At 40.4% G+C, this 24,346-nt stretch overlaps 1 protein-coding gene across 1 annotated transcript in view; it reads left to right on the forward strand.

Annotated features, from left to right (window-relative positions):
- The window catches only part of DMD (dystrophin), a 3,625,631-nt gene that overhangs the window by 1,464,012 nt on the left and 2,137,273 nt on the right, over window positions 1-24,346 (forward strand). The window lies entirely within an intron of this gene.

The following is a 24,346-nucleotide window of genomic DNA, read 5'->3' on the forward strand; positions in this document are numbered from 1 at the left end:
GAGAAATCTTATGATATTAAATAATTTGCTTCACATTTGTCTGTAAAGCCCACTAAGTGTGCAGTATGACTTATCAATATAAATGCATGTTAATCTATGTTTTAAAATTGTTTTTTTGTAAGTACACATATCATAAAGTTATATACTGTGGGTGAATTTATAAATTTAAAGTGTGTTATTTCACTACAGTTTCATAGAAACATATAATTTACCACTCCCTGCCCAAAATCTGTAAATAAACATCCCCTAGCATGCTGCCCCTTTCTAGAGATGACTGAAAGCAGCTATGTCTTTGTGTGGTTGTTGGCTGTCAGTCCCAGCTATTACTGACAACCTGGATCCCTATTAAATATAAAGAACCAATCAAAATCGTTCTTGACCATGGGTTCATTATGTCAGCTATTGCATAAAACCACATGCAAGCTGTAGGTTTCATTGAAAAAAAAAAAGCCCTCAGCCACATCAAAGTTTTGCTAAAAAAGCGTACCAGTTAAAAGCTGTATGTGCTCTTAAAGAAGTTAAACAACACAAAATGACGCTGCTAAATGTGGTCTGGGCATTTAGGTATAAACAACCTCTGGTCACAAAGGAGTTAACCACTTTACCACCGGAGGATTTTGCTGTCTTACGTCCAGGCCACTTTTTGCGATTCGGCACTGTGCGACTTTAACTGACAATTGCGTGGTCATGCAACGCCGTACCCAAACAAAATTTACGTCCTTTTTTACCACAAACAGAGCTTTCTTTTGGTGGTATTTGATCACCTGTGCGATTTTCATTTTTTGCGATATTAATTATAAAAAGCGACAATTTTGAAAAAATAACAATATTTTTCTAATTTGACAGTTAAAAAATATCCAATATATTAAATTTTTGTCATATATTTAGGCCAAAATGTATTTAGCTACATGTCTTTGACAAAAATATTCTCAATGAGCGTATTTTTAACCACTTTATGACCAGAAGGTTTTACCCCATTCCTGACCAGGCCATATTTTGCGATTTGGCACTGTGAATCAATGCGAACGGGCAATTGCGCGGTCGTGCAACACTGTACCCAAATTAAATGTATGTCCTTTTTTTTCCCCACAAATAGAGCTTTCTTTTGGTGGCATTTGATCACCTGTGCGATTTTTACTTTTTGCGCTATAAACAAAAAAAGAGCAACAATTTTGAAAAAATAACAATATTTTTCACATTTTTCTATATGAAATCCCCCCCCAAAAAAATGTAAAAATCCAAATTTGTTATCATTTTAGGCCAATTTGTTTTCTGCTACATATTTTTGGTAAAAAAAATTGCAATAAGCGTATTTTGATTGGTTTGTGCAAAAGTTATTGCGTTTACTAACTAAGGGAAAGATTTCTCTCATTTTTGGTGTTTTTTTTTTCCAACGAATAACGGTGGCGATCTGCAATTTTTTTGCAGGACTGCAACATTGCAGCAGACAATTTGGACCCTTGACTGACATTTTTGACACTTTTGGGGGTACCAGTGACATTACTACAGTAATCAGTGCTATACATATGCACTGTTACTGTAAAAATGACACTGGCAGAGAAGGGGTTAATTTTTATTGGAGAGGGAGGGGTTAATGTATGCCTGGTGCTTACTAATGTGTGTGGGGGGAGGTGACTGAGTGACACAGGGACAGATCGCAGGTTCAGCTATGCTGAACCCTGCAATCTGACCCTGCCTGTCACTTAGGAGATCCGCCCGCTTTGTTTACACAAGTGGGCGGATTTCCACACTAGATCCCCGACGATCGGGAAAGAGCAGCGGTGATCACCACCGCTAGACGTAGGTCTACGTCGCCAGACAATAACGAGCCACTTTGCCGCAGTACAGTCAACGTGACTGGTCGGCAAGTGGTTAAATTAGTCTTCTTTTTCTAAATTCCTGAAGAATAAAATAAATCTTATGCAGATGTACTATACTTCACACATTTGCAGTAAAAAATAGGAGATGTGGTGCAGCGCTCCCCCCTAGTACTGCATAGTAAAACACACTAATAATTTAAATTATAACACAATAGGAGCACACTACATGTAAGGTCCTATACATTGTTAGCATCAAAAACATTGTGTGAAATATATAAATAATAAAAAACCAAAGACACTTTAAATAAAATACCACTGTGATGCCTAAACCAGTGATAATCAGAGATAGGTGTTTCCAGTGATATAAAGTAAGCTTGAAACACAAAAAGTCCAATATAGTGAAGAGGCTAGTCCATGGGTCCCATAAAAGGTTCACAGCAATTTCTTTTGCCCACCACCTTCCAAACTATGTGCTCGCCTCCATTACTGACCTTCCACAGGTCAATATGCGCCTTCCCCTAAAGAAACTTCTGGTGGGTGGTTGGTAGGGATGATTGAACGGTTCAGGTCGACCATCGGTTCGACCCGAACATTGGGTGTTCGAAATTCGGCCGAATTCCAAACCTTTTGCGATAAAAGTTCGGAATTCGGTTACCCGAACCGCCCAAGATGCAATGGGACAGGAAGTGGGCTTTAAAAGCCAGTGATTGGCCCAGAAACCTCAGTAAAAGCCAATGAGGGGGCAGGAGTCTGCTAGGAACGTGATTGGAGTGACTACGGGGACCAGAGGCCAATCAGGAGTGAATACGCCCCCAGTATATAACATAGCCCCGCCTAACCTCTAGCACTGTAATACAGAGGCTTTGGAAGAGAGTTGAAGCATTTGTGTTTCTCCTGCTGTGTTAAACAATGTGCTGCATAGCCGATTGCTTGTAAAGCTCCATATCAGCAGAAGAGCAGTCAGCTTACAGAAAGATTGTCAGTGTAGTTAGAAATACAGCGATTGTGCTGTTTGAGTTAGAAAAAAAAAAAAATTAAAGGGACAGTTTCAGTTAGAAATTATCTTCTGCTGTATGGAGCTGTTCTTTTAGTGTGAGAAAAGGGATATGCAGTGTAGTTAAGGTACTATATACCACTATAGTTAGATTCAATAATCTATTTTTTGTAGGGATACTTTTAAGTGTCAGGGTTCCGTCTAGTGAGCATGTTGCACTGCTGATTAGGGATGATCGAACGGTTCGGGTCGACCATCGGTTCGGCCCGAACATTGGGTGTTCGAGGTTCGGCCGAATTTAGAACTTTTTGCCCAAAAAGTTCGGAATTCGGCAACCAGAACCGCCCAAAATGCAATGCTTCAGGAAATGGGCTTTAAAAGCCCGTGATTGGACCAGAACCATTAGCAAAAGCCAATTGAGGGGGCAGGAGAATGCTAGGAATGTGATTGGAGTGACTAGGGGGTCCCTAGACCAATCATTAGTGAATATGCCCCCCAGTATATAAGATCGCCCCCGCCATATTCCTAGCATTGTTATACTGGACATGGAAGAGAGTGGAAGCAGTTCTTTTAATTTTACTTTAAAAGTGTCATTTAGCTATTTATTAGTGTGAGGAAAGGGATATCTAGTGTAGTTAGAGTGCTCCTTTACACTTTAGTTAGCTTCAAAAATTTAGTTTCTGTAGGGAAAGTGTTAAGTGTAAGGGGACCGTAGTGTAGTGTAGGGTTAACTGGCAGTGACTGCTATGGCAGGGTGACAAAACCCTTCCATAGCAGGGTGACCGCTATAGAGAAATGATCCTTTCTCTGAATTGCTTCGGCACACCCATATGGCTTCTCACCAGCCAAGCATTTTTTATGCTGCAGGGGCTGCCACTGCCAGTGCTTTTTTGAGGACATGTTTGATGTCAGACATGACATCTGAACATGTGTATAGGGGGTATATATACACATATATGTCTGTATATATACCCCTAGACATATATAGGTGTGATAGTAGCAGAAATAAATGCTTGCGCTAATGAAATCATTTACAGTAATGTATTTCTGCTACTATCACACCTATATATGGCTAGGTGTCTATATACATATAATTATGTGTGTATATATACCACTATACACAAGTTCAGATGTTTTGCCTGCCTCAAAAGAACCCAAAAAAATGTCAAAAAAACGCTAGCTTCAAAAAAATGCCCAGGTGTGTTTTTGCTGGCATTTTTTGGGGGGTTTTGGAGACAGGCAAAACATCTGAACTTGTGCACAGTACCACTATACACAAGTTCAGATGTTTTTCCTGACTGCAAAGAACCCAAAAAAATGCCTGCTTTGAAACCGGCAAGGTGTGAAAACCGAGGAGAGAAGCTAACCCCCTGAGCTGAAAGTTTTCTAATACAAACAATCCTTTTTTTTTTTCTGGTTCTAGACATGCTACAGAGCTGAAACTTCACAGGTACACCTTTTAGACCCCCCAGACACAAAATCACACAAAAAAAGTTCTTAAAAATTGTCATTTTTGATAAAAAAGCCAATTATTTAAAAAAAATTTAAAAAAAGAGATTTTTTGATTTTTTGGATTTCAGATCTGGGGGGTCTAAAAGGTGTACATGTGAAGTTTCAGCTCTGTAGCATGTCCAGAACCATAAAAAAAAAACATTGTTTGTATTAGAAAACTTTCAGATCACCAATATGGCTTCTCGGTTTCCACACCTTGACGGTTTAATAGAAGGCATTATTTTGGGTTCTTTGCAGTCAGGAAAAACATCTGAACTTGTGTATAGTGGTACTGTGCACAAGTTCTGATGTTTTGCCTGCCTCCAAAAACTACCAAAAAATGCCAGCTAAAACACACCTGGGCATCATATAGGTGTTAAAGGAGGGTCCCACATCCCTGTTCTATTGAAAAATTATCTTTTTTTTTTCATGGTTCTGGACATGCTACAGAGCTGAAACTTCACATGTACACTTTTTAGACCCCACAGATACTAAATCAAAATCAAAAAATCTCTCTCTTTTTTTTTTCAATAATTGGCTTTTTTATCAAAAATTATAATTTTTAAGAACTTTTTTTGTGTGATTAATAGTTAATGGGGCATGACCCAGAACCCTAGGCACTTTTTAGGGGCATTTATTGGGTTTTAGGGCTTAAAAATTGTGTTTTTTGATTACCAAAGTTCGGGTCCCATTGATTTCAATGGGGTTTTGAAATCCGGGCCGAACTTTCGGGAAGTTCGGATGTTCTGGTCGAACCAAACTTTTCAAAAGTTCAATCATCCCTACTGCTGATATATCTACAGCAGGTATACGTGCTTGCTAGTCAGCTATTGTGCAAAATACATTTTATTTATGTAGTGCCAGAGCTGGTGGTGGTGACATTGTACGGTGGTTCCTATAACTGACACCAATGACCCTGCATTAAAGGCACTGTGCATTGCTCTGGCACTACATAAACAAAGACTTTTGAAGGACTCTGTTCTTGCTTAGTTGGATGTTTTGGATTATTTATGCAATTTATGCACTTTATTTATTTGCACTTTATGAAAGGAGGGTAACACCATCCCTGCGCTACTGAAATTCTAAGAAAAATAATCTGTTTTTTTTTTGTGATGAATTTTAATTTATGTATAGTTGTCACTGAGGCTTTATCAACTGTGCGATGTGAAAATCACCTGCAAGATGCACACTGCTATGCAACCCAAAGTTGTCGCTAAATAAAGCAGATGTGTGTGAGGCAGAGTAGCAAAGCCTTTTTCAGTGAACTTAAAGCCTCAGTGACCAGTTAACGCCTGTTCTTGTTGTAAGCGTTAAGTCCACTGCAAAAGGCGTCACACACATCTGCTTTATTAGGAGCAAAAGAAAGGCGCGGTTAAGCAAAAAAGTCATTTTTGAAGGTTTGGCATGCTATAATTCTTGTTCTGGACATACTACAGAGCTGAAACTTCACAGGTACACTTCTTTTTAGACCACCCAGACATTAAATCCAAAGAAATCTAATTTTTTTTTGTTCAATAATTTTTTCAATAATTGGCTCTCTATCAAAAACGACAATTTTTAAGAACTTTTTTTGCCTGATTCATAGACCCTGGGGCATGACCCAGAACCCTAGGCACTTTTTATGGGCATTCATTAGGTTTTAGGGCTTCAAAATGGTGTTTTTTGATTCCCGAACTTCGGGTCCCATTGATTTCAATGGGGTTCGGGAATCCGAACTGAACTTTCGGGAAATTCGGGTGTTCTGGTCGAACCAAACTTTTCAAAAGTTTGATCATCCCTAGTGGTTGGATCCTTAGTGGTAAGTAAATCTCCTGTAACAATCCTTATTGGTAGTACTCATAAAGAAATCAGAAAACTGACATAGTGCTGAACCACTTAAAACAACTCTAATAAGAAAACCATACAAAATGACAACATTTTTCAGTGCACTAGCTCTGGTGCACTAAGATAGCATGCGTAGCACAATAAGGGTGTGCAGCCCCCTTAAGGATCACTTGGATGCCCCCAGGGCCTGGTGACGTTAGGGCGCTCTCAGAGAAAGATTGCACCCTGTTTGGTGATTGCCAGAACTACATCAAGTGTGTTTAATTATGCAATATTAGTGGAAAACGTTGTACCATATATTTAATTTTTAACACTGCTTACAATCAATTAGAACACTAGCATGTATTCAGCAGCAGAGCAATGCACACATATTTACTTAAGTTTTCTGTTTATCTGATATCTCTTTTTGGTTAAATTTATACATTTCATTTCCACAATTAATTTGTGTGCACATAGTAGTGCACAGGATCAGGCACTTCTACATTTGCAGTAAAGTTGGCATCTCTAGATGTATAACTGAAAAAGTACAGTTTAATGAAGTTAGGATTTTGGGCTTGAATTTAAAAAAATATTTTGGACTTAAGTCCACTTTTCTTACCCCATACTTACTTAAGTTCTGTGTATTTACAAAGTATTAAAGAAAGAGGATCATTATGACAGCAGCAACAGATACCTAGCTTCTCTCCTAATGGGTTTAATTTAACAAGTTTCTCTGTGTTTCACATTTTACAGTTTATTTTTTCTAATTATTCAGATTCTAGCTTCCTATTAACATAACATTTTTTTTTTTAAATATAGAACACCAGCTGCACTCTACATTTTAATCTTTGATAGTCGATTAGTATTAAATTGTACATAATTCAAGTAACAAAAAATCAGGCAGCGATCAAACAGGATCTCAGACCATACCTCATGTGACTGGGGAATAAGGATAGGAAGTGTAGTAGGAAAGGTTACGTTATTATGCCTAATTATTACCACACCTGGGTTTAAAATTTTCCAAACTTTTAATGTGAAAGATGAATCATGAGAAACAAATGTTAAGGCAATCTCTCTCTCTTAAAAAATATATATATATATATATATATATATATATATATATATATATATATATATCACTCATCAAAATATTCACATTTTTTTTAAATAATGCACTATTACTTGTTGGGTCTGTTTAGAGAAGGCCAAAGGAGACGGGATCTGTGTGAAGGACTGCCTAGTGCTTAGTCCCAGAATGGATCAAGGGAATATGCCCTTTTTTCCAGGGGTGTTGTTCATTATGACTGATGTAGATGTGAATCACAACATTATTTGCATGGGGTCCTCTATTCATATATACAGTGCCTTGCGAAAGTATTCGGCCCCCTTGAACTTTGCAACCTTTTGCCACATTTCAGGCTTCAAACATAAAGATATAAAACTGTAATTTTTTGTGAAGAATCAACAACAAGTGGGACACAATCATGAAGTGGAACAAAATTTATTGGATATTTCAAACTTTGTTAACAAATAAAAAACTGAAAAATTGGGCGTGCAAAATTATTCAACCCCTTTACTTTCAGTGCAGCAAACTCTCTCCAGAAGTTCAGTGAGGATCTCTGAATGATCCAATGTTGACATAAATGACTAATGATGATAAATAGAATCCACCTGTGTGTAATCAAGTCTCCGTATAAATGCACCTGTGATAGTATCAGAGGTCCGTTTAAAGCGCAGAGAGCATCATGAAGAACAAGGAACACACCAGGCAGGTCCGAGATACTGTTGTGGAGAAGTTTAAAGCCGGATTTGGATACAAAAAGATTTCCCAAGCTTTAAACATCCCAAGGAGCACTGTGCAAGCAATAATATTGAAATGGAAGGAGTATCAGACCACTGCAAATCTACGAAGACCTGGCCGTCCCTCTAAACTTTCAGCTCATACAAGGAGAAGACTGATCAGAGATGCAGCCAAGAGGCCCATGATCACTCTGGATGAACTGCAGAGATCTACAGCTGAGGTGGGAGACTCTGTCCATAGGACAACAATCAGTCGTATACTGCACAAATCTGGCCTTTATGGAAGAGTGGCAAGAAGAAAGCCATTTCTTAAAGATATCCATAAAAAGTGTTGTTTAAAGTTTGCCACAAGCCACCTGGGAGACACACCAAACATGTGGAAGACGGTGCTTTGGTCAGATGAAACCAAAATCAAACTTTTTGGCAACAATGCAAAACGTTATGTTTGGCGTAAAAGCAACACAGCTCCTCACCCTGAACACACTATCCCCACTGTCAAACATGGTGGTGGCAGCATCATGGTTTGGGCCTGCTTTTCTTCAGCAGGGACAGGGAAGATGGTTAAAATTGATGGGAAGATAGATGGAGCCAAATACAGGACCATTCTGGAAGGAAACCTGATGGAGTCTGCAAAAGACCTGAGACTGGGACGGAGATTTATCTTCCAACAAGACAATGATCTAAAACATAAAGCAAAATCTACAATGGAATGGTTCACAAATAAACATATCCAGGTGTTAGAATGGCCAGGTCAAAGTCCAGACCTGAATCCAATCGAGAATCTGTGGAAAGAACTGAAAACTGCTGTTCACAAACGCTCTCCATCCAACCTCACTGAGCTCGAGCTGTTTTGCAAGGAGGAATGGGCAAAAATTTCAGTCTCTCGATGTGCAAAACTGATAGAGACATACCCCAAGCGACTTACAGCTGTAATCGCAGCAAAAGGTGACACTACAAAGTATTAACTTAAGGGGGCTGAATAATTTTGCACGCCCAATTTTTCAGTTTTTTATTGGTTAAAAAAGTTGGAAATATCAAATAAATTTCATTCCACTTCATGATTGTGTCCAACTTGTTTTTGATTCTTCACAAAAAATTACAGTTTTATATCTTTATGTTTGAAGCCTGAAATGTGGCAAAAGGTCGCAAAGTTCAAGGGGGCCGAATACTTTCGCAAGGCACTGTATACTAAGGATAAGGCCCCTTTCACACTTGTGCGACCTGAAAATCGCGTGACTTTGATGTGATGTGAACACACGACTTTAACGTGACTTTGACGTGACCTTGAAGCGACTTGATGCAATGTCTGTGTAATCTTGACGTCTATGGACCTCAAGTCGCATCAAACTCAGACCAAAGTAGTGCAGGGACTACCTTGAAGTCGCTGCGACTTGAAGTTGCACATATATGGATGGTTCTCACTGGAAATCATGGGGTACGACTTGGCATGTGCCTTACAGTCACAAGTGTGAAAGGGGCCTAAGAGTCTAGTATAGATAAAGCTGCTTGTTGTGGGGGCACTCAATAGGAGGGAAGGGCCAGGAGCAACAATGAGGGACTCGAGAAGAGGACGATCCAGGTTTCCCTATGCAAAACCAACTGAACAGAGGAGGTAAGTATAACATATATGTTTTTTTTAAAAAGAAAAACTAGACTTTACTATCACTTTAAGCGAAGTGCATGCATGGAGTCAGCACTAGGTGGACAGAGAGGCTCCATACCATTACTGGGAGTGAGGTAGCAGAGATATGCTGGAGAGTAGGGATGATCGAACAGTTCGGGTCGACCATCGGTTCGACCCGAACATTGACTGTTCGAGGTTCGGCCGAATTTAGAACTTTTTGCTGAAAAAGTTCGGAATTCGGCAACCAGAACCGACCAAAATGCCAAAAGCCTGTGATTGGACCAGAACCATTAGAAAAAGCCAATTGAGGGGGCAGGAGAATGCTAGGAATGTCATTGGAGTGACTAGGGGGTCCATAGTCCAATCATTAGTGAATACGCCCCCCATATACTATAAGATAGTCCCCGCCAAATTCCTAGCATTGTTATACAGGGACATGGAAGAGAGTGGAAGCAGTTCTGTTAATTTTACTTTAAAAGTGTCATTTAGCATTTATTAGTGTGAGGAAAGGGATATCTAGTGTAGTTAGGGTGCTCTTTTACACTTTAGTTAGATGCAAAAATTTAGTTTCTGTAGGGAAAGTGTGAAGTGTCAGGGTGACCGTAATGTAGTGTAGGGTGAATTGACTGCTATGGCAGGGTGACCAAACCCTTCCATATCAGGGTGACCGTAATGTAGTGTAGGGTGAACTGACACTGACTGCTATGGCAGGGTGACCAAACCCTTCCTTATCAGGGTGACCGCTATAGAGAAAAGCTAGTTTCTCTGAAGTCACTTTCGCTGCAGTAATATGGCTTCGCCCCTGTCAGCTTGCTTTTTGGCTGCAGGCATCTATACTGATTTTTTGAGCACATGTTTGGAGTCAGGCATGACATCTGAACATGTGTATACGGGTATATATACACACATACTTATATGTATATACACACCTACACATATATAGGTGTGATAGTAGCAGAAATATATGCTTGCACTAATGAAATCATTTACACTAATATGGCTCCGCTCCTATAACACCTATATATGTGTAAGTGTAAAATACATATAAGTATGTGTGTATATATACCACTATACACAAGTTCAGATGTTTTGCCTGCCTCCAAAAACCCCAAAAAAATGCCTGCAACAACACACCTGGGCGTTTTTTTTTTTTTTTGGCGCTAGCGTTTTTTTGGGCATTTTTTTGGGGTTCTTTGGAGGCAGGCAAAACATCTGAACTTGTGTATAGTGGTATATATACACACATACTTATATGTATTTTACACTTAGATAGGTGTGATAGGAGCGGAGCCATATTAGTGTAAATGATTTCATTAGCGCAAGCATATACTTCTACTATCACACCTATATATGTCTAGGTGTATATATACATATAAGTATGTGTGTGTATATATACCCGTATACACAAGTTCAGATGTTTTGCCTGCCTCAAAAGACCCCAAAACATGCCCAAAAAAACGCTTGCTACTAAACCGGCAAGGTGTGAAAAGAGAGAAGCCAATAACCTGTTCTATAAGTGACCTAATACAAACAATCTTTTTTTAATAGTTCTGGACATGCTACAGAGCTTCACAGGTACACTTTTTAGACCCCCCAGATACTAAATCCAAAGAATTTTTTTTTTTTTTATTTTATTTTTAATTTTTTCAATAATTGTCTCTCTATCAAAAATGACAATTTTTAAGAACTTTTTTTGTGTGATTAATAATCCCTGGGGTATGACCCAGAACCCTAGGCACTTTTTAGGGGCATTTATTGGGTTTTAGGGCTTAAAAATTGTGTTTTTTGATTACCGAAGTTCGGGTCCCATCGATTTCAATGGAGTTCTGAAATCTGGGCCGAACTTTCGGGAAGTTCGGATGTTCTGGTCGAACCGAACTTTTGAAAAGTTCGATCATCCCTACTGGAGAGGTAGAGAGGTCAAGGGCTCTGCATGTCCCTCCTTATTCATCAGTGATTTTGGTGATGTACATTAACATCCAGAGAGTTTATTAGAGTTCAGTCATCTGTACCCTATGTGTAAGACGGTGACCCTGCACAAGGCACCAGAAGAACCCACCCCGGGGTAGGCCCTTGTGACCCTTGTGACCCTTGCTTATTCGCCCTTAAGGAGGGATACCTGGAGGATGGTAAAACCAACTACCTGCCTACGCCCCCTACATTTTTGCGCCCAATGTGGGGCTATGCCTACTGCATACACCTAAAGACCACTTTCTAAGAGACCATGGCAATAGTTAGCTAGTTAGAACTTGTCCAGGCTTGTCCAACAATACTCCATGTGAGCTACAATGTCTTCTTCTCTTGCATGAGGATCCATTTCTTGATTAGAGAATATCCTGATAAGGTGTGTAAATAGGAACCGGACCCAGAACAACACTCAGATGATTCACCTGTGGTGCTACCAGCCACCATGGCCAGCCTCCAGCTACCATGGAAACAAATCCCAGCTACTACTGACACCGGGGAACGATACCTACTAGCCAATGAGTTTGCCATTCGGGCACCCTGGAAGAGTTCTGAGCTCTCTTCCAAACCTGCAATAGATACCTGGCCAACTACTCTGGCTCGCTGCCATGTCTGCGGAGTACCATTATTCCAGCTCATGCTGGAGGAGGAGCCCAGCTGTGAAATTGTCTCAGATGACCTGCTCAGGAGTGATTCCGCTGCCAGAGGTGCATCTACCTCCGAGTCTCAGGCAAAGATCCTAGCCATGACAACTTAACAGGGATGGCCTCCCTCATGGTTTATGGGGTCGAGCAGCCACTCTACCATGCATCTGCAGATCCTGCACCCCTGTGAGAGGAAGATTGAAGTCCCTGTGAGCTCCTGCTGGATGAGCTGCCACCCCCTATGGTCCAAGTAACACCAATGGCAGATCAGCCTAGACAGCACTAGTGTTGTCCTCCTGGACTCCCCGCTCCCGGATATAAAAATCCCTCCTTTGTTGGACTGATCCCTACATGACAAGACCTCAACAATCTGACAAGCTATACACTCGTGAGACCGGCCCATGGGGATTTCATAGCATAATCTAACCTTAAACCTGGATGAGGAGCTATGCACCATCTTTGGAGTCTCACATACTGCATCCTTGTTCATCTCCACCTGACTCAGCGTCACCTGGCTAGCCCAGCTCTAACACTCTTAGGAAAATATTGTATGCAGATATAGAGACCTGTATTCCCGTTTGTCCAAGAACAGTCGTTCCAGCAGCTGGAGAATGATAGACCCAAATTGTACAGCAGAGCTGTTTGGGAGAAACTTAATATACCCCAACACCAGAGAACTTTCAGACAACAAAATGAATATATTGAGGCCGAGTTCCATTGCCTATACAAGTAACATGGAAAGACACATTTACATGGACTGTGTTGAAATAGTTAATCCAGGTAGATTCTGGTAATAGTTAATCCTGCCAAAGGTGGGAGATTGAGAGGAATTAGTGTTACTGGACTTTCCTTTGGTGGGCCTCACTGGGTCCAACCCACTAGTTCTGTGTGAAATAAAAGGAATGGGGGTTCAAGCCCAAAGGAGGGGGGCTAGGAAATACCTGGAGGTTTTCGTGGTGCTGTTTTGCCGAAGTCTGGAAAGCCAGTGATGTGCCGAAATCGTAAATTACATTACCCAGGAGGATTACTGGGGCGTGTAATCCCTCTTGAATAAACCAATGTTGGACTTTGCTAGAGATAGACTCTTTTCTCTACAGGTATGGCGGGGCATCCACAAGCTTAAGTTAGGGATGTTAGGGAAATGACTGCACTTTATTTTGGACTGTTATCTCTATATATTATCATGTTAATGTATTTAAGTAAAGCTTTTGAAGCTGTGCCTCAGCCTGGTTTGAAGTTACTAAAGGGATGTAATGCAAGTAACTGGCACATATAGTCCATAGCTTGGTTCACTAAACATATTGGGGTATGAAGATAATGGTGTAAGAGTTCATACAGTGTGAAGACACAAGTGGTTACCAAGAGTAACAAAGGTTTCTCTAGCAGCATGTAAGCTTGTACATGTGACAGGCTGGATAGCTTCTTGCAGGAGGAGTTGTCTGCACTTCCTCTCTGGGTGGTCCATCTCCCAGTGGGAGGAGATCAACACTGCAGAAGTCCCCAACCTGAACACAGGTAAGGAAGAGGTAAGTGAAGTGCAGCGCTAGGTGCACGGAGGGGCTCAAGACCATTACTAGGAATGAGAAACGTTGATACCCTGGACAGGTGGAGAGGGAAAGGGCTCTGTGTGTACCTCCTAAATGCACAGTGCCTGTGGTGATGTACATTAACATCAAGTAAATTAGAGTGTAGGCATCTGTTCAAGCAAAGGTACCCCATGTGTAAGACAGTAACTCTGCACAAGGTGCCTGAAGTAGCCCAGAAGAACCCACCCCAGGGTAGGCCTCTCATGTGACTCTTGTTTAGTGCTCAACAAGGAGGGAAACATGAAGGATGTGACAACCAACCACCCACCTACCCCCCTACACGTGTGTCAGCAATTATGATACTTACCCTTCCCTGTAGAGCAGTGGTTCTCAACTCTGGTCCTCAGGACCCACTAACAGGCCAGATTTTAAGTATCACCTTGGGGAGATGCAGACTAGAATACTCAAATCACTGAGCAGCAAAATATATCACCTGTGATGTATTTCAGTTATCTTGCAAACCTGGCCTGTTAGTGGGTCCTGGGGCCCGGAGTTGAGAATCACTGCTGTAGAGGAACAATTTACCAAGAATGTATGAAAATGCTAGAACAAGCTTGTTGTGTGTGCTTAGTACAAATATGATTATGGGACATTCTGCAAAGAAAATGCCCAAACTTACAACATTGACTGAGTCTTGAATGACCTTTCTATGGGTTTAGACATGACTTGTCCTAGTTGGTGGCCCTATTGTCTGTGGAGTTCATTGCTTACTAGTATCAGATACCTGAGAGAGTGCCATTGGTGACCAGGTATTTCCTGGAACTTTTTGTTTACATTAGAATTTTTTGCTAGAAAATTACTTAGAACCCCCAAACATTACATATATTTTTTTTTAGCAGAGACTCGAAAGAATAAAATGGCGTTCATTGCAATATTTATGTCACACTGTATCTGTGTAGCTGCTTCCATAATCCTGTCATCAAATGTCAAAATAATGATGTATATATACTGTGGGCGGTCGGCAAGTGGTAAACAACTTGCACATGAGATTCAGCAAGGAATTGTAAGAACAAAACAATGACTATGTAAACTATACAAGTTCAAACTGACATTCAATGTTTGTAGAACTTGTCAGATTGATGACAAATGTGCTGTAATACACACTTCACAATTCCAGTGCCATTTTCTAAATTTAACATCTGCTACTGTTATTACATTTCTCTCTGCAGTTTTCAGCAGCGAAGGTAACCCAAAGGAACTAACATCTGACGATGCACCACAATTTGTTTAATCTCAGTTTTAATCCTTCCTGAAAGAAAGAATTACTGTTCATAGGAAATAAAAAGATTGAGAAATTTCACAGAAGCCCTAAATTTGAATTCCAGATATGGCTATTTTTGCATAATTGCATTGGTCCAGCTTGGACCAATGTAATCATGCATTTGTCATATCTGGACAGTCCCCATGGAAGCTGGAAATCACTGCAGTAGGCACTGTTACTAAAGTGATCACTGCTATATTGTGTGTCCCATGCTGAGTTGCTGCCCTGCTTCTTAGTGAACACAGGTATTTGCTTGCTCTGCATGAGCACCATTCAGAGAATACTATTCATTTTCCTAATGGATGCAAAGCATTCTGGCTAACATCAAGTGAAGTGTATGTTCCTATATGTGTCCAGTAGGGGTGCTCTACTGTAATTCTGGCCCTTTGGCTAGAATATCTGACTGCACAGTATACCTGCTGGGTAGTATTTCTCTAGTGTGTTGAGACTTGAGGGGCTTACTGCCACTTTATTTGAGCAGTGCTACCTAGTCTGACTGCGATTTGGGAAGGCAGAAAGCCCACGGTGTAAAACGCTGCATGGTAGTGGTGACCCAGTGGTGGTGGATTAAGGTTATGCGTTTGAGGCCTTTCTGTGTGAAATAGAACTTTTGCCACAACACCAATATTTTTTTTCTGCACCTCACCTCATGAGCTAGACCTTTTGATTGAGACACCGTTCCCCACAAACGCTTACTGTACAAACTAAGGAAGATAGGTATGGACCATAAGGTGAGTACCTGGATAGAGAACTGGCTCCAGGGGAGAGTACAGAGGGTGGTGATTAATGGGGAGTACTCGGATTGGGCGGGTGTGGAAAGTGGGGTCCCCCAGGGTTCTGTCCTGGGACCAATCCTGTTTAATTTATTCATAAATGATCTAGAGGAGGGGATATCTAGTACAATCTCAGTATTTGCGGATGATACTAAATTAGGCATGCCAATATCTTCTATGCAGGATGTGGAAACCTTGCAAGCGGACCTGAACAAAATAACGGAGTGGGCAACTACATGGCAGATGAGATTTAATGTTGAAAAATGTAAAGTAATGCACTTGGGGGCCAGAAACCAGAAAGCAAGCTACTCGCTAGGGGGGGAACCTCTGGGTGAGTCTAGGATGGAAAAGGACTTAGGGGTACTGGTAGACAACAGGCTTGGCAGTGGCATGCAATGCCAGGCCGCAGCAAGCAAAGCCAACAGAATACTGGGATGTATAAAAAAGGGGATTCACTCCAGAAATAAAGAGATTATTCTCCCGCTCTACAAGACTCTGGTCCGGCCACATCTGGAGTATGCTGTCCAGTTCTGGGCACCGGTCCTCAGAAAGGATGTGCTGGAACTGGAGAAAGTCCAGAGAAGGGCAACAAAAATAATTAGGGGGATGGAGGACATCAGCTATGAAGAAAGACTACAAGCCCTGAACTTATTCTCTCTGGAGAAGAGACGATTGAGGGGGGATATGATATCAATGTACAAATACTGTACTGGCGACCCGAGCATAAGGAACAAACTATTCAGAGAAAGGAGATACAATAAGACACGTGGCCACTCACTAAAACTAGAGGAAAGGCGGTTTAACCTTAAAGTGCGTAAGGGGTTCTTCACTGTAAGAGCGGTAAGGATGTGGAATTCTCTTCCACAAGCAGTCGTATCAGCAGGGAGCATTGATAGTTTCAAAAAACTGTTAGATGGACACCTTAAAGACCACAACATACAGGGGTATACAATGTACGGCTAAAAGCAAACACACACACACATCATAGGTTGAACTGGATGGACTGATGTCTTTTTTCAACCTCACTAACTATGTAACTATGTAACTATGTAACTATGAGACGAGGCAATTTTTGTCACCGGGCCTCAAGGCTTAGCCAGTGTATTATACACTGGTGCATTTGAGTTATTATTAATTTTTTTTCTTCACATTTATCACTGCAATTCATGTGTGTGACTCTTTCTCACTCACTGCGAATGGTGGGGGTTCCGGTCTTTGGGTCAGCGTTAAAGTCTAGGAGGAGGATGTGTACCTTAGGTTCCTTTCTCTCTTGCCTTGTGGTTTCTCTTTGGTTTTCCCTTTACCTATTGCTCAGATGTTGGTTTCAGCTTGCCACAAGGAGAGGGGTCTACCAGGCCATTTAGCTATGTGCCTTGCCCCATCAGGAGACCTTTTGTATGTGTTCACATGCACTTTTTTGGCTCACAGGTTCTGTAATTTGTGTGCACCGCTCAGCGGGCTTGAAATAAATATGAATGCAATACATTCTCTGATTGGATGAGGTGGAGAGGAGGGATGGAGTGTCACAAGCTCCGGCTTGTCCAATTAGAGAATCAAAAAAAAATTCAATGAAAAATTGTAATGAACAGCTATGGGGATTCCAGTGGGTATATCTTCTTTCCTAAGCCACTCCTCTCCCCCCATCCACCTTCAGAGCCACTGGAAATCTAGAACCAAAGTGTTCAGTCCTTGTAGATCTAAAATTTCTATACTCAAGATTTACTTGGGGTGCTATTACATGACATTCTTTTTTTCAAGTTATGTGCCGAATTCCAACACTGCTTCAGACAATCTATTAGAAAGTGTGGCCCTGTTTTTGAGGTGCTTTCTTATCTAGTCTAACTTGATGAGGAGGATGTGTGAGTTAACCTATTTGTTGTTTATTGGAGCTTATAATGCATATTAATCAAACAGCAAATGATAAATTCAATAATCACATACTGTTAGAAAATAATGAGGTGAGCTGGGCATGGATCAGACTACACAGAAAAAATCTCTTGTATAAAAAGTTGTATATTTTGTTGTATAACAATTAAAAATTAGCTTAAAAGCACATAGTAAAGTTCTTTGGTGAAAACATACAGTGAACAGAACTACTGTCAAATATGATGGTTCAATAACGTGTTTTGCGGTACGATAATGCTTCTTCAGATTGCCAAGTATGTTTGTGACAGTCAATTCAATGCAAAATTCATATATCTAAAAGATAAAACATACATCAATACACATCATATGCAGAAGCATTACTTTATACATATTATGTTTATAGCCCCTATCCCCATATAAAAAAAACAAAAACAACACATTACTTACAAAAACAATAATACATAACGCGAAAGGACAGTTAGTCTCAAGTTGTGGGATTGCAAAAACAGAGACCCATATGGGAAGGGCAAATCCATGTTCGCAGTTCTGTATATATCAAAATGACAATGGTAATGAAGCTCACATCTTTAAATCATTAGGTATACTCAGTTTACAACCTAGAACAAGGTACTCACTGTTAATGGGCTATGACTTCCATATCGGACAGAGGCCCTTCATTCTATCCTGAATTCTGGGTTCAGACTAAAGGCTCTGACATTTAAAACAGTTAAGCTGATGTTTATGTATAAAGGAAATAATGAATAGTAACTGTAGTTTTTTAAAGTCATACAGCCACATATCTTCAGATATAAGGATCAAATCAGCCAAGCTATACAGGTAGACAAAGGGAACCGTCTAACAAAATCAATGTCCAGAGAGCCACTACTATAGTTATACAAAAAATAGAAAGCATTTGCAAAATGCTTACCTCGCCATATATAGACACTGTGATTGCCCCCCTACACATTCAAGACATGAAAGAAAAACCGAAAGAAGCTCCTCACCTAAAGGTTTTTTTTTTTTTGTTTATGGGGATAGGGACTATAAACATCATTTGTGTAAAGTAATGCCTATGCATATGATGTGTATTGATGAATGTATTATCTTTTAGATATATTAATTTTGCATTGAATTAACTGTCACAAGCATACTTGGCAATCTGAAGAAATGGTATTGTACCACAAAACGCTTTATTGAACCATTAGTTCTGTTCCTTGTATGAATTTTACCCATGGACTTTACTATTACTCAGAATTTACTATTTTCTTACACAATAAAATGTATGATTATTAATTCAAGAGTTTTTTTTCTATGTATTCTGGTCAATTGTATTATACCGGTAGGCCACCCTTAGAATGCCTAGCTCACCTCTACCTGTATTAATTTCTAGCAATAGTTTGGGTTGGCGACCTCCTGGTATAGTATTTTTACAACTCCCATTGTGTGCCAAAGCACCCACTACGATTTATCTAATATACTGTATGTGATAACATACCGTCAGCGACCTCTCAAAACATTGACATATTTATTAAGTTAATTTAACAGACAAATTTGCCCACATGTTCACCAGGTGAGGAATTTGCTGCCATTTTCTGGATATCTGGATTCCCCATTTTTCAAAGGGAAATCAAGGTCTTTATAATTTACAAAAAATATGTCAAATGTAAAAGCCTAACTCCAGCCAAAACATTTATTTTAGCTTTGGGCAGAATAAGGAAAGGATAGAACCTCTGTCAGTTTTTTCCACTCTGTAGACTTCTGTTCTGGACAGAAAGTGATAGAAATTTAATTACTGCAGGTATATACTGCAACAGTAAATAGGGAACATCTGTATGGTTATTTGTACTAAACCTGTCTCTATAGTACAATGATAATTGTGCCCCTCTTTTCATGTGTTGTTGTTATTACAGGGAAAGAAAATGAGGTGAAATCTGTCTAAAAGGGTCCTGGACAGCAATAAAAACATGATAGACATATTTACTCTTTCCAAGTACAAAGCCAAAAAATACATTTTGTCTGTAGTCCATCAGGGCCAATTGGTTCTTAACAGTTGCCCTTTTAAATAGAAAATCCTTTATTTTAATGGGACTGAGCCATTGAGTCTTGCAGAAGACCCAACATGCTCAATTCCATTTGTTTCCACACAATTGGACTCTACATGAAGATTGTAATCTGAAACCCCTATTTGCATATGCTGGCATTAATCCATCAAGCTACCTGAAAAATAAATAAATTAAATGTTTATATTTTAATGAAGTAAAATCATTAGTATAGGTTGATGTTTCCTGCACAATGTTTTTTTTTTTTTTTTTTTTTTTGGAGGGTTATCCTTTTTTTTTTCAAACAAAGCTGAGCCTTGATGCATGTTTCCATCTGTGTTCTAGCTATCAAAGCCAGTTGGAAGATTAATATTGTGCATTTTATTCTTTGAAGTTTCTTGCAGAAAAGAAATCATGTTTTAATGTTTCATATACCAAAAATCATATTTAAATATGCTTTAAAGATTAACTAACTTCTAAACGAGGAAAAGGAATTCCTAATGAAAGGCACTTTTATAGGAAAAGGAGTATTGATACGCAGAAGCTCTGCCAAGTCATTTTTTCCACTTTGTAGCCTGCACACAAAAGCTGCAATTTAACATTGTTCATAAGTGTGATGGCTCAGTTTAATTAATGTTAATGCCACATTTTCATGATTATTTAATTGGTAATTATCTTTTTCTTTGCCTGTCTTTATTTGCATTATGTTTTCATATATATATATATATATATATATATATATATATATATATTGTATATATATATATATATATATATATATATATACTGACACATGCTCTGGCAGAGTGAACTTTTTATTTTATTTTAACTAAGTTACTGCTCCCTAGTGATATTTTGTTTTAATGTAAGGAATGTCTGTGCACTTTAATGAACAGTTACATTTCAAACCAAGGTTATTGTATAGTGGGACTGTTCATCAAATTAGATATTTCCCTCACACATACTGTGTGTCCTTCCTAGTAGCTTTTCTGTGCTTTTTTTTTTTTTTTCCATTAACTGGAAACGCAGTTGCCTTAAATCAAACAAGAGTTACTAGTATTTTGCTTTTTGCATCTCATTTCAACATTGATCAATTTCACCTGGTCATTTCACAGAAACTTCAATTGTTGCTTCACCTTTCCCATAATACTAAGACTCTAATGCTTGTTCAGTCTATGAGGTTTAGACTAGTAGTATACTCACCCTATATTTGCTCCTTTGACAGTTGATGCTCTCCTCTTTCCCCTCAATGGGGCAGACCCTTCTGTCATCCCATTCAATGCTGGTTGTACACTGTACATGATGACAATGGCAAAAGTGGCAATTACATGACCGGCAAAGAGAAGTGGCTTCATGGAAGCAGTCATCTAATTTTGAGGGAATGTGCAGGAGTGAGAAATAAGGTTTGTAATTCTGCCTATTCCATGAACCTAGACTAAACAAGCATTAGAGGGGAGTTACCAAGCTGGATTTTTTAACTGACTGGATCTGACACGACTTTTGTTTATTTGAAGATACTAGCAAGGCAAATTCTCAGTTTTAGGAATTGGCTGCAATAATTGTACTGCTTCTGAAAATGCCTAAAATGCTAGAAAATCTCCTTGCTAATGAAAATAAATAGGGAGAAAAGGAGCGAAGTGCCGTGTGTATGTCACTGCCTCAGGAAAGTAAATGTAAGATGCAATAAAATGGCCTCTGCTGGTTGATACAAGTTTTTCAATGATATCTTGGTTAAAACAAGCGGTCTAAGTAAACTTAATAAAGTCCCTTACTGTTGTAACCAATGCACTTAGGCATTTCATTCCTTCATCTGGCCTACATGGGTTAGTTTTTTCATTCAACTGATTGTTTGAAAGAAAAAAAAAACTGACCAAATTCCCCCATTCACACATACGATGTATTGTATGTCATTGTATTTTGACAGTGGGGAGACTCCCTCAAAGTTAGAATACATAGATCAGCACTGCTGCCTATTGCCTGCAATCTGATCGAGTGAGAATATGCTGACAGGCTAGTTTAAACAGATGTTGATCAGAAGATCAAAACTTGACTGTTCCCTGCTGAACTGGTTGAATTTCGTTCCATGTATTGCCAGTTTTAGCCTACATTTCTAATATATTTTAAATTTTGGAAAAATTTTTGGTGCCATTTCCTTTTAGAAAGAACAACCTAGGGAGGCAATTACTCCCCCGTAGTAGGTTTTACCTTGCCCCCCCCCCCAGTGTGCCCCTCCACCACCACTGGCTCACACCCTCCGCCTCACATAACTCTTCTTCTGAATTAACTGGGTCTCTCACTGTAAAGCTTGGTCTGCATGGACCTGCATGGATTAGGTTTGCCTAAATAAAGTCATAGCCGCTCACACGGCACCTGCCTGGCTCATTGCTTCCTCGCAGGATCCTTCATCCCCATTGGGCAGCATAAATGCAGGGGGCATGGCGCAGGCATGTTTTCCCATTGGGGGGTGTGGTTCGGTGCAGGGGTCGGACTTTGCTCCCCCTCCCCAGTCTCAGACGTGTGAAAAGGCAGCCCGGTACCATCATCCTAGATGTGAGTACACTTGATGGGTGTGTGTATATGTGCTGCATCGCTGTTGGTACTGATCACTGACTGATCGTAGTGTGTTTCCAAATGTATTCAATGCTGGTTTCCTGAGATCATAATGTAGGCTGATCCCTTCAGGCTGGGAGGGTCAGTACAGGCAGCAGCTAGTTCAGTTCTGCGTGGAGGGATCCAAAAGTCTCCTCTGTCTTGTCCTAACACCCAGAAATCATATCTTTGAAGTCATAACGAAATCTATACATCCCATTTCACTTGCCTGACACATTCCGAGTCTCTGATCTGCCCCCTAGATTTCTAAACGCAGCCAAACTGATCTAAATATAAAGGGTGACTGATCAATTTTAGGCTCAACCTACACATTACAGTCTGATTTACAGTCTTCCCCATGGTGGACATACACACGTCAATACAAGATTTATTTTGTTTTCGATTGATCTTTAGTAGATAACACAATCAATTGATATGACACCCTTTAGGAATTTGATCGATCATCTAGCCTCATTTTCATTCATGAAGTAGTTAGAAAATGTCTGGCTGTGTAATGTAAAGGGGCTGTGTAATGTAAAGGGGCTTCGTAATCTAAAGGGGGCCAGAGTTGCAGGGGATGTGTAATGTGGCTGTCTGTGTAAAATCGGTACACAATGGTACTTAGTAGGGGTGGATGAACAGTTCGGCCTCAGCATGAGTTTGGGCTGAACGTTTGCCTGTTCAGGCATTCTCCAAACACCTGAATTTGTAGGGTGTTCACCAGTTGTTCATGACGAACACCCTGCAATGCACTGAGCTGATTGGGCAAAGCTTTACCAGGAAGTTGATCGTGGCGTCCTTAGCAGCGTGGGGTCCACCGGCCAGTCCATATCAGGTCCTTCAATTGTGGTATGCATTTGGAGGGGAATCCGATGCCAACATTTTTTTTAAAAAAATGGCATGGGGTCCTTAACAGTCGATGAGTCATCAGCTGTCAATTGGTTTCCCGGCTGACAGCTGAATAAAACGTGCCAGTAAAAAAAATAAAGAAAAAAAAATAGACCCTTATCTGAGCATGCAGCCCAGCAGGTCAGGAAAGGGGAGGGAATGAGCAAGCGCCCCCCCCTCCTGAACCATACAGGGCTACATGCCCTCATCATGGGGGTGTGGGTGCTTTAGGGTGGGGCAGCCACTTCCTGACAACCCTGGGCTGTGGTTATCAGGGTCTGTGGGCAAGGAGCTTATCAGAATCTGGAAGCCAGATCCTGTCCCCACCCCCCAATAGAAGGATGGGTATCGGGTACATCATACCCCTACCCATTCACTAAAAAAGTGTCAAAAAGTAATAACCACAAGAAATAGCTTTTTGACAAGTCCTTTAAGTCCCTCGATGTAAATCCATTGAAAAAGAGAAAAAATAAAAACACGCTCACCTCCTGAGAGACCTCCTGCCATATGTCCGCTCTGTTCTTTGACATTTCCTATATAGGCAAGGGGTGGGGCCACCTGGCTACGTCACCTGGTTGCACTGCCCCCTTCTGACGTCAGAGTTTTTTATTTTTTCTATTTTTCGGGTCCGGTGGGCGGCGTGATTAGGAATGGTTTCACATGGAGGGACACTATTTTTTTATTTTTTAATAAAGGACTTGTAAAAAACCGTTTCTTGTGGTTATTACTTTTTCACACTTTTTGGTGAAAGAGTAGGGGTACAATGTACCTGATACCCATTCACATTGGGGGGGGATCTGGGGGCCTTCTTGTTAAAGGGGGCTTCCAGATTCTGATAAGTCCCCTGCCCACAGGCCCGACAACCACAGCCCAGGGTTGTCGGGAAGAGGCCTTTGACCCAACAACATGGGGCCAAGGTGCTTTGGGGTGGGGAGCCCTTTTATGGCCAATTACTTGCAAATAAGCCCTTTTCTTTTCGACTTCCATAGACTTCAATTGAGTTTGCGGTTCGGGTTAGAACATTTCCCCTGCTTGGAAGTTCTGCTGGAAACAGAACAGGGGGACTGTTTGACCCATCCCTAGTACTTAGTATTAGATAGTCACACACACACACACGTTCTGTTTTTTGGTCTTCATTAACCACTTCAGCTCCGGAAGGTTTTACCCCCTTAATAACCAGGCCATTTTTTGGGATTCGGCACT

This window comes from Pelophylax lessonae (assembly GCF_965119305.1).
Source record: "Pelophylax lessonae genome assembly, chromosome: 2".
NCBI lineage: Eukaryota > Metazoa > Chordata > Amphibia > Anura > Ranidae > Pelophylax > Pelophylax lessonae.